Source organism: Hypanus sabinus, chromosome 3 (genome assembly GCF_030144855.1).
Source record: "Hypanus sabinus isolate sHypSab1 chromosome 3, sHypSab1.hap1, whole genome shotgun sequence".
NCBI lineage: Eukaryota > Metazoa > Chordata > Chondrichthyes > Myliobatiformes > Dasyatidae > Hypanus > Hypanus sabinus.
The window spans coordinates 112603805-112619693 of record NC_082708.1 but is presented as its reverse complement, the minus strand read 5'-3'; the positions used below and the strand labels follow the sequence as shown (position 1 = coordinate 112619693).

The following is a 15889-nucleotide window of genomic DNA, read 5'->3' as shown; positions in this document are numbered from 1 at the left end:
GCTGGTTATTGACATCAGGAGAAGGAAAGCAGAGATCCATGAAACAGACCTCATCAGAGGATCAGATGTGGAGAGGGTCAGCAACTTTAAATTTGTCAATGTCATCATTTTGGATGACAGGTCCTGAAGCCAGCACGTAAGTGCAATTATGAAGAAAGCATCACAGCACTTCTATTTCCTTAGGAGTTTGCAAAGGTTTGGCATAGCATCTAAAACATCGACAAACTTCTGTAGATGTGTGGTGTAGAGTATACTGACTGGCTGCATCACAGCCTGGTATGGAGCATTCTAGAAAAAGTAGTGAATACAGCCCAATCTATTACAGGTAAAGCTTTCCCTACCACTGAGCACATCTACATGAAGTGTTGTCACAGAAAAACAGCATCCATCATTAGGGTCACCCACCACTCAGGACATGCTTTCCTCTTCCTGATGCCTTCAGGAAGAAGCTAAAGGAGCCTCAGGACTAATGCCACCAGGTTCAGGAACAGTTATTACTCCTCAACCATCAGGCTCTTGAACCAAAGGGGTTGACTTCACTTGCTCCATCATTGAAATGTTCCTACAACCTATAGACTCACTTTCAAGGACTCTTCATCTCTTGATATTTATTGTGTAATTATTTATTATAATTTCTTTCTTTTTGTATTTGCACAGTTAGTTGTCTTTTGCACACTGGTTCAACTCCTAGGTTGGTGATGTCTTTTCTTAATTCTATTTAGGTTATAATCTATTATGGATTTACTAAGTATATCTGCAAGAAAATGAATTTCACGGTTGTATGTGGGGACATATGTGTACTTTGATAATACATTTACTTTGAACTTTGACCTTTAATACTGAAATTTATTGTTTTGTGGCATCATTCTGTGCAAGCCATAAAAAGTTACTATAATTTACAATTAAAACATAAATAAATAAATGCTGTGAAGTTAGAATATTGAGATAATGTTCATGGGTTCATAAATCTGCTGGCTGAGTGAAAGAAGTTATTTCTAGAACATACAGTGTGCATCTTCAGGTTCCTGGACCTCATCCCTGAAGTTAGGAATGAGAAGAGAGCATATCCCAGATGGTGAAGGTTCTTGTGGTTCTGCATCCTTGAGGCACCATTTTCTGAAGATATTCTCAATGTGGGGTGGGGGCTTCTGCCCCTGACAAAGCTGGCTGAGTGTCCTGACCTCTGCAGCCTCTTTCAATCTTGCACCTTGGAACTTCAAATTTAGGCAGTGATGTACCAGTCACAATGCTCTCCACAGTACATCTGTAGAAATTTGCTGGACACACCAAATCTCCTATATGATCTCTACATGCTCTCTATATGATTGCATCAATATGTTGGGACCAGAATAGGTCTTCTAAAGTGTTGCTACTTAGGAACTTCAAGCTGCTCACCCTATATAGAGCATCTTCTGCCTGAAGGTTGGGGACCAGTGATGTTCTGCGTTGATCTGTTTTGGGATGCCTGCTCTTTGTGATTCTTCTACATGACTTGGATGAGGAAGTGAAGAGATGGATTAGTACATTTACAGATAACACAAAGGCTGGTGCTGGATAATGTAGACATTTGCTGTAGTTACAACAGGACATTAAAAGGATGCAGAGGTGGGGTGAGAAGTGGCAGATGGAGATCTTTTGGAGAAGCCAGAGAAGTATGAACTGATGTTATGTGGGAGATTTTTGTTGTGTCACTGCTCAACCAACTGATCTCTCTCATTCCTGTATACCACCTTGTTGCCATCTGACATTCTGTCAACAACAGTGATATCATCAGCAAATTGATAGATGTGTTTTTAGTTGTGCCGAGCCACATTGTCATGAGTGTAGAGAAAATAGACCAGTGGACAAACCATGCATCTTTGAACAAAGTTCAAAGTACATTTTATTATCAGAGTATGTTATATCACCGCCCACAACCCTGAGATTCTTTTTCCTGCAGGCATACTCAGGAAATCTATAGAATAGTAACTGTAAATAGGATGAATGAAAAATCAAGTAGAGCATAGAAGACAACAAACTGTGCAAGTGCAAATATAAACAAATAGCGATAAATAATAAGAGCGTGAATAACAAGAAAAAGAGTCCTTAAAGTGAGATCATTGGTTGTGGGAACATCCAAAAAGATGATTGTAGTTACCTTCATTTGTTCAAGAGCCTGGTGGCTGAGGAATAGTAACTGTTCTAGAACCTGGTGGTGCGGGTCATGAGGCAGTTGTACCTTCTACCTGATGACAGTACCAAGAAAAGAGCTTGGCTGGGTAGTGAGGATCAGTGATGAGGATGCTGTTTTCCAATGACAACATATGAAAACACAGGCAATAGTGCAGAAGTAGGCCTTCAGGTCCTACAAGCATACTTTGCCATTTTACAGATTATGGCTGCTCTGGCCATGGTCTCTGCTCCATCAACCTGCCTTTTCCCCATAATACTTAATTCCCCTGCAATGCAGAAATCTATGTGACTCTGTCTTAAATATATTTAATGAGGTAGCCTCTCCTATTTCCCTGGGCAAAGAATAGCCTACGCCTTTATTCCTCCTACCAAAGTGCATGACCATACATTTCACTACAATGTATTCTATCTGTCATATTTTTGCAGCATGGTGGAAGCTTTCCAAACCAGAGATGACACTGGACAGCAAATTGTTTTGAAAGTGTTGCTTCCTCAGATTTTTCTTGTTATGATAGACTGCTTGAAGTGGAACACAAATATAATTTTAGACTACAAATTAGCTTTTATTGAATATAATGTGCTTAATTTCATAACAGTGCTGTCATTTTACAATAGTGCAACTAAGCTAAAAATTTTTGTTGATGATTTCATTTGTACTCAGTGTCTGAGGCTTCTCACTGAAGTGTTCAACAATACTCAGCCAGCATTGATGGATTCCACTTGCCCTGATACTGCTTCTCCACAACTGCAATGTCCTGGTGAAACCTTTCACCATGCTCGTCACTGACAATGCCAAGATTTGTAGGGAAGAAGTCTAAATGAGAATACAGAAAATGAATCTTTAGTGACATGTTGCATTTCATGGTTTTGCATGCTTGAAGCATGTTGTCAACCAGCTCTGCACAGAGTTTGGTGCTCTGTGGTTGCCATGAAAATTTTCAACATCCTTGAATGCGTTTCATGCGATTTTCTCCTGTCCCACTAGAATTGCTTCAAATTTCCTGTCATTGATGACCTGTTTGATCTGTGGACCAACAAAAACACCTTCCTTAATCTTGGCATCAGTTATTCTGGGAAACAACTGTCTCAAATATCAAAATCATTGATGGAAATGTTTGTGCCTGTTGACTGCAGATTCCATCCATGCAGTCTTTAACCCAGTAATCCTGGTTTTGCCTTTGACAAACTCAAGTCTTTGACCAGGTCATTTAACTCAGATTGAGCTGTCAGATGAAGCTTGCTTAACATAATTGGGTTGAAGTCTGTATCAGTGTCACTCTCCATTCCTGGCTTCTTTCCATCATGGCATCTTCATCTGCCTCCTCTAAACTCTATGTTTTGGTCTTCAGTACTAGAAGACTATCGTCATGCAGCACAGGTCTCATGGCTGAAGGGAGATTGGGGTATTCAATGGATTTCTTGTTATTAGCAGAGAAGCCAGACACACTGGTCAGACAGAAGTAGCAGTCTGCCACATGATCCTTCTGCTCTCACCGTATCATTGAACAGTGAATGACATTGACTTCCATGTACCACAGAACCAAGCTCTAAGTCAACAGAACATGTTGTGCAACAAATGTGAGGAGCCCAGGCTTTGTCTTGGTCACCAATTTTATACTCAAGGTAGGGCTCATAGGCTCTCTTAATGAGGAATCACTCTCTGTCTTTGAAATTTAAGCATATACTCATCACAAATATAATAAAAATTACCGTGGCTGTTGCAACATTGGTGAGACATTTTGTTATCACAAATACTGCTGAAAATACAATTACTTTATTTTAATGAGTACACACAATATGCTATGTGTGTGGAGCATATCAATGTGATCAAAAATTGATATGCATGTAAGTGCAATGCATAGAATGATGTGTGTGTGATGCTTTTAAAACCTTTCTAAAACCTGACCTGCTGTGCAGCGTCTTCCCTGCCTAAGCATGCCTAGACATGCCTGGACAAGAGAGAAAACATTTCAGCTTATGTTGCAGGCAACATTTTAATTGAATTGAATTGAATTGTGAATTGAATTAACAGTTTTAGGTGATTTCAAAGGTATGGCATGTAATAAGGAAATTTCATGGTGATTTTCATGATCAGCAGCCCAAAATCCATTAAGGTGCACCCAAAAGTATTCAAGAAGCAAAGTCTTTGTTGTCCAATGTTAGCGTAAACCGGGGGCTGCTGATTTGTGACACCTCTATTGTTTTTAAGCTTGACTCCATAATGATTCCAATTGTAAAGCACAATAACTGATTGATGGGCAGGCAGGACCATTCTCAGGATTTCCAGATCTGCGTATGATAAGGTCCTGAGCTTAGTAACAATGATTCATTGTGGAATCACCGACATTTATGATCAAGTTTTGCTTCACTGATATGTTGTTGGATCCTAATGCAGGAGCTATCTTCCAGCAGCATTATGCATGTACCTTCACCAGAAGAACTTCCAGCAGTTCGAGAAGGCTATCAAGGACAACAAGTAGCAACATGACAAGATTCTAAAACAGATTTTAAAAATTGCATTGTATCCAGTTGACAGGGCATAGTCAAAGTTGAAATAAAAACTAAGATCATTTTGGTCTTCTTAGGTCAGGGATTCCCAACCTGGAGTCCACCAACATCTTGCTTATTGGAATTGATCCATGGCATAAAAGATGTTGGCAACCTCTGCCATAGGTGGATGCTAAAGGCTCTATGTTACAAGTATGAAAAAAATCCTTTGTCAGGGCTAGGATGTATTTCTCGAGCAGAAAGACTAAAATAGATAAAATAGCCAAGAAAAAAGCATATACTGAAAGTCTGAAATGAAAATTATATACTCAGAAGAGATAGCAACATCTGTGGGAAGAAAAATAGTTTGTTTACTTATTTCACAGATGCTGCCTGACCTGCTATGTATTTCTAGCTCTTTGTGTTTGCTCTTTAATGTCAGGAAAGTTATCAAATGACACCATGTTTCCCTTTGATGACAACATGTGCATTTCAAAATAATTGGCTCATCTCCTTCAAGTGCTAATTGACCCATTGTGAATTTTCGCCATGCTTGTTTTAAATGATTCCGTTGGCCTTATTTTTATCACTAATTATATCAAATTACTTGAGTGACAGTATTAATGAAAGTGGAATTTTGTGCATTATGCCTGATAGATGGGTGTACAAGCTGTGGTGAAATCATTTGAGCAGAAAACACATTGGTTTAGTTTGTAATGTGGCAACGCAAACACATCTGTCAAACGTAGGTTGCAGGCATTCATCATCAAATCAGCAGATGCTGTCTTAAGTTTGACTCCAGTCACACAATGAAGGGAAATGATGTGAAGAATCTGGAATCAATGTATAGTTGTAATGGTTATAATTGTCTAGGATTATAAATGCGTATTTGCGTTATTTTCAGAGATACGTAGTTGAAAACTGTCTCCAGAGCAGTGTGCGATACCACTACTTCAATATCATTTTGCGTCATTCTTGAAGTTTGACCTGGTACTTGAGAAACACGCCATAAAATGCCAGAGGGACTCAGAATGGCAGGCAGAATCTATGGAAACGAATAAACAATTGATATTTCGAGCTGAGACCTTCCATTAAATTACTTGAAAGTGACATCACAGATAGATTAGGTCCTGATGAAGGTCTCAGCCAAAGGCAGAAGCACATTTTGTAATATGTTGGTAACAGTGAAGAATGTCCAGCAGATCATAATATACTGAAAACAAAACTTAGCCAAAACAAAGGTAGATGGAAATGTCTAGTTCAGATATAGAAGTAAAGAAACAGTGAGTTACCACAGTTGGAAAAATTGATATTGAGTCCAGAAGGCTGCCACATGCTCAAGTGGAAGAAAAGTTGGATCTTAAGATTCCACTGAGCAACATTTTAACAGTGGTAGAGGCTACACCTGTGAAGGTCAAAGTGTGAATGAGATGGTGAGTTAAAGTGCAGACATCCTGATGATCATTGCTAAGGACTGATAGATGATATAGTATTAACCTCTCTCATGCTTGTTTCCCATACCTGATAGTCCTTTATTAAGCTTTCAGTTGTACTTCCAACCTACACCAAGAATGTCTACCCCTGTCTACCTATTCTCCAATATCTGCACTCCATACCCAAAGAGGGTGTAGCTGTTGGAGTCTGGAGCAGCACACACAGACTGCTGGAGGAACTCAGCAGTTCAAGCAGCATCTATGGAGGGAAATGGACAGTCAGTGTCTCAGGCCATTGCACACCATACCCGTCTAACTGGGCTTGTTTTCTTCTATTTATATTGCTATTAAATAGGTAAACGGTTGGTTTTTTAATCAGCTCTTCAATCTTGTAAAGAAACAGAAAGCCACTTTAGGACCTTTGAATGATTATGTTGGGCAGACTAAGCAACTGTTTTGCATCAATCTTCATTAAGCACAACATGTTGCAAAATATAGTGGATTCTACAATTGAAAGTCTTAGATTAGTTGTATAATTAGTTCTCGTCAGAATATGTCATTTCAGAATGGGTCTGACTGCTTGCTGTTCTGGCTGCAACACATTCTCTCACTAATGGCTCTGCAAACTTTTAATAAGAACAGAAAATAGTGGAAGCTTTCAGCAGATCAGACAGTCTCTGGAGGAAGTGAAACTGAGTTAACATTTCAGATGAAAGCCCCAATTTCCTGAAATATGAACCATGTATCTCTCTCCACAGATGCTGCCTAACCTGCTGAGCGTTTCCAGCATTCCCTCTTTTCTTTGTGACTTCTGTACTTGCTGTTCTACAGATATCCATTGCCTGTTCTTGCACTTAATAGCATAACAGGATTGGGGATTGTCGCCAGAACTGTGAACAAGAGAAAAACAAGTTAGTTTTTGTTAGGAGTGAAGGTAATGGGTGGAACAAAAGGAATATCTGTCATAGCATGAGAAGAAATGGGGAAAAGCTAGAGAAGCAGTCAGAAGCAGTATGCTGCTTTGTCTGTGTAATGATGTTAACAGTAAGGTATTTTTAGCAGATCAGTCTCTATCGCAAACTGAGCCAAAAAGGCATTAGAAAACGTACCTGCCTAGAGACTCAACACAGTTTGTCTTTACATCTTCTGGTCTTTGTTGATTAGCTTGTTTTGATGTACTAAAATATTCTTGAAAATCTATTCTTGATTATAATAACCTGTGAAAATAATGTTATGATGGTTGTTATAGATGCTGTCAGAACCATATTTATTTATTTGACTACAAAAATTCATTGAGACATATAGAATGACAATCTTGAAAATGAAAGCATTTTGAGGTCTACATTTGTAATTAGAGATACCCTGGCTGACATCAAGGGACATAAATGAACATTGTCCACTTATTTAATAGGTGTGAAAGATCAGCATTACAAGATCATCTGTCACAATTCAATGTAAGTTTGTTAAAAGTTATTGGAGATGTGATTATTAAAAAACATATATATATATATATTCCTTTTATTGAACATCTTTATGCTGTCTATTAGGTGCTCTCATCAGTAGAGGCATAGCTTGGAGAATGTGAGGTGCCTCATTCTTCTGTATCCATGGCCTGAATTCCTTGCCTGATGGTATTTTGTCTGAGAGAGTGAGAACAAGAAACCATACTTTTGTAAAGACTTGTTCTTGTCTGTCACTGTTTCTTCAATCTCTAATAGATAGATTTCAGGCTGTGATATTTGCTTGAACTAATTTATTACAATGGTAACATGGCATGGAGAAATACACAAACATTTCAGTAAACAGATTCATCATAGTTAACTATAATTGGCTGTTTTTGTTAAGGAATGGCAGTGTATGGAAATTATGGTCATCTGTCAGAAAAGCTGTATTGAGTATTTTGTCATTTCAAAAATTATAATGAATTAAAGCAGGAGGAATGAGAAGATGCACTTTACATTTAAACTATCTAATTTAGACCTGTCAATGAAAGTGTCTTTTCAATACAAAAATATTAATGGCCCAGATCTAATTGGGCCCTGCCAACACCTTGTGCTAATGCCTGTGCAAGCTCTATTAATTTCCTATTATTTTCACTTGTGGCCTTTAATAACCAGGTGGTATCATCGCTGTGGCCTTTCCATTAAACAGCAGGCAGTAGTTACTATCAGGACCTGGGCCGCAGAAAAATAAGGCCTGGTGCACAGACGTTCCTGATGGCTTGGGCTGCCATGTTGACACATGCATTGCAGCCAGCTATTGGATCTCTATGGAACTATCAACTGACCATCAGCATGATGCAGTGGACATTAAGATTTTTTGTATCATAATTGGCATCATTGAATGCTTACGTAGCTAAAGACTCAACCCAGATTATCTTTATCTCCTCTGGCCTCTACAGAATAAACTATCTTGATGTATGGGAATATTCTTGTAAGTAATAAAAGTTTGATTATAATAATTTTTCCATATACTAAGGCCTCTTTAAAGTTAGCCTTAATATTTGACAAGCCAGTAAGAACTCCTGAACAATACCATAGTTTAGCAGTAACATAGATTTGTAGACATGAGGAAGAAGGAGGGAATATTTTTTGATTTTTTTCTTATTTACTTTTTAGCTGAGATGGGCCAAATGGTCCATTCCTGTGCTGTACTATTCTATGTTCTAATGTTGTGTACAGCTCTTGACGTGAGAAGTTTTAGAATAGTTGAAAAGAGGGAAATTAGAGTATTTTGGAGACTGGGAGTAGAAAATAAAATATATGTAAGGTCATTATATGGTGGTCATTAATATTGACTGTGTATATGGAGCACACATGGTTTTTTCTCTTCATTATTAAGTCAGTCATTCCTTAAATTATATCTCACATAAGTTGGTGTTCCAGATTTCCTCTCCTTAGTGTCTAGAACATCCTTGTATTATTCAAATCATGGCTAATTAATCTGTCCTAAAATAGAATCACAAACAATTTGTAAATGTAGGAGTTAGTTTGAGACCGGAAAAATTCCACAAGTAGAAAATAAATGAATGACTGACAATCCTACTTCAGTAGTTTCAGACATGGCATCAGTGAGCACAAACTGACCGATCAAACACTCCTCCTCTTTAAATAGTTCTCAGAAATGTTTGAGCTCTCCCAAGCAGCATTGTCTTGGTATTCTAGAGAAATATTAACATGGAAGTTAATTTCAGCAGAAATTCATGGCTCACTTACAACATGTATTTCTTTGTAAAAGCTCTCTGGAAACGTTGGAACTTAAGTTGGCTGAGAGGGAATTAGACAGCGGTATATTCAAATACAAACAAAAAACGCGTATGTTTCAATGCAGAAGACAACATACAGACATTATATTCTTCTTCTTGGACCCTTAGTTTCCAGTGAAGCATAAACCATTGATGACCTTCCGTCACCCTCACCAAAAGTCAATGATATGGTTGGAGTTCATCAAAGTTTCTGTAATCCATTGTATCCACTGTACAGGGGACTGACCTATACAGCTTCACCAGAGACCTGTTGACTGGCCTTATCCATTTCCACTACTCACGATGGGGATGTAGGGTTGGACTTTGAGAGGCATAGACATTGTATTAATGCATTTTTAAATTTAACGATCCAAGGATCAATTACTCTGTGTATGTCGAATTGATCATAATGGTTAGCCACTTGAAACAGTAATTGGTGATTTACTGATGTGAGTTATGACTAATATATACTGCAGTTAGTACACAAATATTAAATAGATAGAAATTGTTCCAGTTTAATAGCATTGTGTGACTGAGTCTAAATTTACAGTATTAGCAAGGTGGTATCACACAGCTGGATAAAACAACTCTTCTCTGTGTAGCTTCCAGTTTCCATGTATTCCAGTTGGCCTTAGTCTTTAATATCTTAATGTCTAATTGATGTGTGCCATGTTTGGTCAGATGTAAAAATATATGACTTAACATATATTGTGTTATTTTCCAAAAGAAGTATTCCCAATATGCAGGCTTGGTGTTTTTTTTCTTTCACATTCAATTTTTGCTCACATTTCAAATTGTTTATCTGCCAATCTCTGTTACTAATCAAGGTAAACATGAATAACAGCAACAATAAGAAGACCTTTTAGCTTTCATATAATGGAGCACAAACTGCCAGGAATATGGTCTCTATGCTGCAAGGCGTTTAGTTAAAGTTGTTCTAAAAATAGTTTACTTGAGGAGAACAATTACCAAGTATCCATCACTAAATTAGTCATTTAGCTAAATTGAATAAACTAAAACAAAATGATTTTATGATATGCAGGATCACATTCTTATTATAAGTTAAAAGAAATGAAATGAGCTTAATTTCAAAAATCCCATTTACATGAAATTGCTACTGAGAGATTAGTTTATTATGACCGCGGTGTCACTTCAATTTTCTTCAGTTTGTGATGGGATGTGAAATGCTATGTGTAATGGCATAGACAAAAATAATTCCCAGCAAAACAAGCCTTTTTGAAAAATTTGCTGTGCTATGTTCTCAATTAAGTCGATGAATGTCCAAAGTATCTGAACAGCCGGCTAGAAATTACTTACCCTTGTATCAGTAGGGAAAGCATACATTCATCCATATCAAATCTTGTGGTGGAGCTTCCACTTAGCTCCACTTAAATCCCTGTTTACCAACTCTCTCTACATGTTCCAGCACAGTGCTCTATGGTGGGGGGTGGGGGTGAGATGGGGGCTCCCTGGTTCCCAGAACCCAGTCTGGCATGGTGCAGCACAGCGGTTGAGTGAAAAGGCAATGGGATTCACACAACAACTTTTAAAGCATCCTTCCCTACTCACCCCAACATGCCACCTCCCCAATCGGTCTGTCAAATCAGTCAGTACAATCAGGGGCATTGAATATTCATAGAAATATTACACTGAAGGTCAATCAGCGTAAAATAAATAATTAAACTCTGCTTGCTGTTACTATTTACTTGAATGGGGGCTACAATGATCATGCCATCTGAACCTGGCATAGGATGAGGAGCAGATGGCCCAATGGGAAAGTCAGAAATTTGTGCAAGACCGTAATACACTCTTAGACTCAATGAGGAGTCCACTGCAGCAGTGCAAGAGCAGCCAGCAGCTCAGCTAGGGAAAATGCCTTTGCCAGTTCAGACTGACCCCAACATTGGAAACCAGAAATTCCCTGGTGGGTTAGTCTGAGTTTTGGGGAAAAATACTTTAACAGGATTTTATTCGACTGCTGAACTTCATGTTCTGTCTTCAGTGAGAGCTGTAACACTGAATTGCCATAAGAATGAAAAAAGCTTTGTGGTCATCAATCACATTTAAAGAAGCAGCTGAGCATCATTTTCTTAAGGGCAGCTCAGGGTAGGAATGAATATTGGCCTTGCCGGCTTTCTAACTTGTACATTTTCAATGGAACAGCCGTCATGCCTTGCGAAGGCCAGTTTCTGCAAGAGTAACCCATTCATGCAAATCATGGCCGTAGCACCTTGTTTGACACAATGGCACTGAATATTTAAAGAAAAAGTATGTAAACCACGTGGTTGCCATGTCGATCGTAAAGACCTCAAATGTATTGCATTGTCTTCTTTGTCAATTCATATTTGTAAATGTTCATTTGCACAACATGATCAAATTTCTAAATTGCTATGTGCACTGTCAAAACATGAAATTGCTGTAGTCACCTAATATACAGGGATCATAGTTCACATATGTACCAGAAGCCCTATATTATAATTTCTCTGGTACATAACACATTATAGAATATAGAAAATCTACAGCACATCACAGGCCCTTCAGCCCATAATGTTGTGCCAACCATTTATCCTACTCCAGAAACTGCCTAGAGTTTCCCTACCATATAGCCCTCTATTTTGCTAAGCTCCATGTACCTATCTAAGAGTCTCTTAAGAGACCCTATTGTATCAGCCACTACCCTCAGGATCAATAAAGTATGTCTGTCCGTCTGTCACCTTCACTGACGGTGTATTCCACGCACCTACAACTCTGTGAAAAACTTACCTAACATCCCCCCTGTATCTACGTCCAAGCATGTTAAAATTATACCCCCTCACGTTAGCCACTTCAGCCCTGGGAAAAGAGCCTCTGACTAGACACACGATCAATGCCTCTCATCATCTTATACACCTCTATCAGGTCACCTTTCATCCTCCGCCTCTTCAATGAGAAAAGGCCAAGTTCACTCTATCTATTGTCATAAGGCATGCTCTCTAATTCAGATAACATCCTCGTAAATCTCCTCTGCACTCTCTCTATAGTATCCACATCCTTCCTGTAATGGGGTGACCAAAACCAAGCACAGTACAGTATTCAAAGTACATTTATTATCAATGTATGCATGTAGTACACAATCCTGAAATTCATCTTCCCCTTGGACAATCATGAAACAGATGAACCATGGTACCCAACTCATTCAAAAACATTAATCAATAAAAAACCCTCCCCCTGTGAAAAAATGGCACAAATGTCATCAAAAGGAAAAAAAACGAGTGAAAACAGAGAATGTAAAACACAAAACCAAAAGGCATATTTCAGTTCAGTTCAGCTCCGTGTTCATTATCTGCAGGCCACCCCAATTCAAAAATCGCCGAAAGGTAGTAACAAAGAAGAACGACCAGAACTAGAACTCGAAAATAAGACACATCATAAACCTGAAATAGATTCCATATCTACACCTGTGTTGATTAAGCCTTGCTACGGCACCATCCGCCAACTGCACTAAAAAAGAGAGAAAGAGAGAGATCGATCAAACACGAAGACCTTCCCTCTGGAGTAGCGAGCGAGTGAACGCTACATGCAAACACCTTCTCTGGCAGTAATGAGCAAAGGGCTGGTAAATGGCACTGAACGCTTGCCTATCTCGATGACTTCAATCTTCCTTGGCACTTCCTTGGTGAGAAATGGAGTCGACCATGGGCTCACACATTATCTTCTGGCTTCCCGGACTCCATACCTCATGCTTTGGTTGCAGCCTTGTGGAATCCTCTCAGAGCAAAGCGCCAAATCGCCTGATCGGCCCAAAATCACACCACCAGAATGTAGATTACAGACTCTAGTTGTAGTAGGGCCATAATTAAAATAAAAATGAGATACAAAAGAAAGGAGAGAATTGCTTCGTGCCTTGTCTTGAGTTTGTTGCTTTGGTGGCATTGTTCACTGGCGCCAATTTCTTCTGGATCACTTTAATTACCACCTGTGCACTTAGGATTTAATCTTTTTTCAGTAGCAAACTGCTGTCTTTCAAAGTGGCATATTCATTATGGCAGGGATCCACCTTAACATATAAAACAAAGATATCATCTTCCCTAATTGATTCAAATGATTGTGAAATAACCAATATAAGAAAGTATAAATTTGAGTGGCTACATTCAGTATCAAATTAGAAAGATTGAGAGAGAAAGAAGAGAGAAAATATTAACTACATTTTTTTAAATCAAACTACAATAAGTATTTGAAAAACTGAGGCTACATATAGTTGTTAATTTTCGGTGACTGAGAGATTGGGCCCATTAAAGCAATACTCAAATATTTCATCTCAGTTACGTGGTTCAGAAGGGAAAGAAGGATGCAGACAGTTTTCTTATTGTGACATAGTAGAATATTTTTAAATGCTGTTCATGCTTTCAAGGTAATATCATCTTTCTATTTTTTTTGCCAGTCAGTACATACTCAGGTAAACGGGATCATTACAGTGTCACTCGCTAGAACTTTACAATAGATTGTAAGAAGTGCTGGCAAGCTCACATGCAGCTGAATGGCTTGTTGGAGCACTTCAGAGAGCAGTGGGAAGCAGCAATTGTGATTGTGTTTGTGAATAGAGTCAGATGAAAGCCCAGCCATATGAGGGTATTAGATTAGGTTTCTGCTTACATTTCCCTTCATATTATTCAACAGTACCAGTTCCAAATAACTAGGTTTATTAAAGAGAAAGATGAAGGGCCTTGGACCTGAAATGTTTCTTTTCTCTGACCACATGCTGCTGTTTCCAGCATTTTCAGTTTTTATTTCAGACTTTAATAATGAGCAGTTTTTTAAGTTTCAATTCATTAAAAATCTTGAACCTATCAGCTCAGATATACAGTGCCTATAAAATGAATATCTCTTTCACCATTCAACTTCCCAGCTCTTTACTTTACCACCCCCTGCTAGTTTCATCTGTCACCTGCCACCTTGTACGTTTTCCTCCCTTCCTTTCCAGTCCTGAAGAAGAGTCTCTGCTCAAAACATTGACTGTTTACTCCATTCTATAGATGCAGCCCAGCCTGCTGAGTTTCTGCAGTTTATAATATTAAGTGGATTGGAAGTTTGTATGGGGGAGTAAATGTCAGAACTAAGTTCTTTACACAGAGAGTGGTGGACACATGGAATGGCCTGCCAGAGTTGGTGGTAAAGGCACGTATGTTAAGGGCACTTAAGAAACTCTTAGACACATGAACAGAGAGTTTTGTCAGAAGGAAGTGTTAGATGGGTCTCAGAGTAGGTTAAAAGGTTAGCACTTCACAGGCCAAAGGGCTTGTGCTGTGCTGTGGTGTTTTGTGTTATCAGTACAGCATGAGAACAGAATCTTTACCCCATAATTATGGAATGGCCTGAAAAACAGAAAAGACTCATGTCCTTCAAGTCAGTATTTAGCAGATGCACCTTTACCAGCAATTACAGCCTTGAGTCTGTGTGGATAGGTCTCTATCAACTTTGCACATCTGAACACTGCAATATTTCCCCACTCTTCTTTACAAAAGCTGCTCAAGCTCTGTCAGATTGCATGGGGTTCATGAGTCAACTTCACTGTTCAAGACCAGCCTCAAATTCTCAATTGGATTAAGGTTTGGACTTGACTTGCAACTCCAGGACATTAACTTTGTTGTTTTTAAGCCATTCCTGTGTAGCTTTGGGATTTACACTTGGGATCATTGTCTTGCTGGAAAACAAACCTTCTCCCAAGTCACAGTTCTCTTCGGGTTTTCCTCCAGGATTTCCCTGTATTTTGCTGCATTCTTTTTACCCTCTACCTTCACAAGCCTTCCAGGACCTGCTGCAGTGAACCATCCCCGCAGCATGATGCAGCCACTACCATGCTTCACGGTAGGGATGGTGTGTTTCTGGTGATGTGTGGCATTTGGCTTAGTCTGATGGCCAAGATTTGCAATTTTGGTTTATCAGACCACAGAGCTTTCTTCCGGCCTACTTCAGAGTCTCCCACGTACCTGCTGGCAAACTCTAGCTGAGATTTAACTTGAGTCTTTTTTCCCCAACAGTGGCTTTCTCTTTGTGACTCTCCCATAAAGCTGCACCAGTGAAGTGCCCATGGAGCAGTTGTTGTATATACAGTCTCTCCCATCTCAGCCACTGAAGCTTCTAACTCCTCCAGAGTTGTCATTATGTCTCTTGGTGGCCTCCCTCACCAGTCCCCTTCTTGCACACACTTTTTTTTTTGAAGATGGCATGCTGTAGTCAGATTTACAACTATGCCATATTCTTTCCATTTCTTGATGATGACTATAACCTTTTTGTGGAATTGCTCAGTCTTTTGGCTTCATGTAGTTTTTGCCAGGATACTGACTCACCAGCAGTGGGACCTTCCAGATACAGGTGTATTTTTACTATAATCAATTGAAACACCTTGACTGCACACAGGTGATCTCCATTTAACTAATTGTGACTTCTAAAACCAATTGGCTGCACCAGTGATGTATTGGTTTAACAGGTGGAGAATACTTAAGCAATCAATTATTTTGTGTTTTATTCTTGTAATTAATTTAGATCACTTTGTTCTGTTTTCACTTTGACCCGA

At 38.9% G+C, this 15889-nt stretch overlaps 1 protein-coding gene across 1 annotated transcript in view; it reads left to right on the top strand.

The window, feature by feature from the left end:
• Nucleotides 1-15889, top strand: part of fstl5 (follistatin-like 5) — a 502898-nt gene that overhangs the window by 91908 nt on the left and 395101 nt on the right. The gene's annotated exons all lie outside the window — the stretch shown is intronic.